Source organism: Mirounga angustirostris, unplaced genomic scaffold (genome assembly GCF_029215605.1).
Source record: "Mirounga angustirostris isolate CCGP_5_RB_7025 unplaced genomic scaffold, mMirAng1.0.hap1 SCAF_6, whole genome shotgun sequence".
NCBI lineage: Eukaryota > Metazoa > Chordata > Mammalia > Carnivora > Phocidae > Mirounga > Mirounga angustirostris.
This window is the reverse complement of record NW_026991714.1, coordinates 23,442,887-23,445,089: the sequence shown is the minus strand read 5'-3', so window position 1 is coordinate 23,445,089 and position 2,203 is coordinate 23,442,887. Positions and strand designations below refer to the sequence as shown.

Genomic DNA, 2,203 nt, shown 5'->3' with positions numbered 1-2,203 from the left:
CAGTTTGCCATTTACATTATTTTTACTATTATTGCTAACAGCAATATAATGGACACTTCTTGAATACCTACTAAGTGTAATTCATGGAAGAACAAGGTTTTCTAACTACTGGGCCTTCATTCAAATCACAGTGTGAATGCCAAGCAAAAGAACAAACCAAACAATAATGGCTTATCAGTCCTTGTATTAGTTTCCCTTAGCTGCTTCAGTTAAACCACCATAAACTTGGTTGTTTAAAGAACACAGATAATTTTCTTACAGTTCTGAAGATCAGGAGTCTGAAATTAGTTTCACTGGTCCAAGACAAGTTTTGGCAGAACTGTGCTTCCACTGGAGGCTCTAGAGAAGAATCCATTTCCTTGCATTTTCTAGCACCTAGAGCTGCATTTCTTGGCTTGTGGGACACTTCCTTAACTTTGGAAGCCAGCCTTATAGCATCTTCCTTTAGTCTCCCCACTGGCTGCTTCTTTTGTGTCAAATTTCCTCTACGTTCTTTTTATAGACACTTGCGATTTCACTTAGGGCCCATCCAGATAATCCAGGATAATCTCCCTATCTTCAGATCCTAATTTTAATCATGATTGTGAAGTCTCTTTTGCCATTTAAGGCAACATTCACAGTTTGGATGATTAGGATGGGGCTCTCTTTAGGAGCCATTATTCAATTTATCACAGTGCTGAAAGCCACCTTCCAAACTTACCTGTTTAATGTTTTTTACCTATATGTGCTAGTTTCCAGTACCATCTAGATGATCAAATTAGTCACTTTGATTTCATGTATTACCAAAACACTGGTACCAAATATTAGCAAATCAATATGTCATCTTTCCCAAGAAACATCAGCCCCAGTGCAGACTCTGGCGTAGTCTCTGCCGGGTCCTGTCTCCCAGGTCCCTTCCCCAGTGGCCGTGAGGTCATTTGGCCTCCATCGTGGACAGCTACGAGCAACGCAACGAGGGTGCTGCCCACGTTATCGGGACCCTGCTGGGAACCCTGTTGACAAGCATTCAGTGGAGGTTACTAACTGCTTTTCAGTGCCGCACTATGAGTCAGAAGATGAGGTGGCTGTTGACGTGGAATGACATTACAGAGCACTGTGCTGATCCATGAGTACTACAGCTGGGAAGCCCCCAACCCCATTCACCTCACTCTAGACACAAGCCTCCAGAACGGCTGCATGAGCATCAAGGCCTATGTCAGCACTTTAATGGGTGTCCCTGGGAGGACCATGGGGGTGATGTTCACACCTCTGACAGTGAAATATGCATATTATGACACTGAACGCATTGGAGTTGACCTGATCATGAAGACCTGTTTTAGCCCCAGCCAGGTGATTGGGCTCTCAAGCGACTTGCAGAGTAGGAGGGGCATCAGCTCGCATCCAGGATGCCCTAAGCACAGTGTTGCAGTATGCAGAGGATGTGCTGTCTGGAAAGGTGTCAGCTGACAATACTGTGGGCTGCTTCTTGATGGGTCTGGTTAACCAAGTACCCAAGATAGTTCCCAATGACTTTGAGACCATGCTCAACAGCAACATCAATGACCTGCTGATGGTGACCTACTTGGCCAATCTCACGCAGTCGCAGATTGCCCTCAATGAGAAATTTGTAAACCTGTGAATGGGCCCCATGCAGCACTCCTGCCAGTCTGGGCCACCCTAGGACTCAGAATGGAGTGAAGTAGAATGGTTTTCTTGTGGTTTGAGTCACATTGAGTCAGTCAACTGCTTGTGACTCTAAACAAATATAGCCTACCTTTTGTAAATGAAAAAAAAATGGGGTCTGGAACATGAAAAAATGTTCATCATCATTAGCCATCAGGGAAATTCAAATCAAAACCACATTGAGATACCACCTTACACCAGTTAGAATGGCCAAAATGGACAGGGAAAGAAACAACAAATGTTGGAGAGGTTGTGGAGAAAGGGGAACCCTCTTACACTGTTGGTGGGAATGCAAGTTGGTACAGCCACTTTGGAAAACAGTGTGGAGGTGCCTCAAAAAATTAAAAATAGAGCTACCCTATGACCCAGCAATTGCACTACAGGGTATTTACCCCAAAGACAGAGATGCAGTGAAAAGAAGGGCCATATTCACCCCAATGTTCATAACAGCAATGTCCACAATAGCCGAACTGTGGAAAGAGCTGAGATGCCCTTCAACGAATGAATGGATAAAGAAGATGTGGTCCCTATTACAATGGAA

General features: G+C 44.3%; 1 pseudogene across 1 annotated transcript; it reads left to right on the top strand.

Moving 5' to 3' along the window:
- Positions 1–748: 748 nt before the first annotated feature.
- LOC123845661 (eukaryotic translation initiation factor 3 subunit F-like) lies at positions 749–1,767 on the top strand (annotated as a pseudogene). The gene has a single exon (XR_010412108.1). The product of XR_010412108.1 is annotated as a eukaryotic translation initiation factor 3 subunit F-like (transcript).
- Positions 1,768–2,203: the final 436 nt, after the last annotated feature.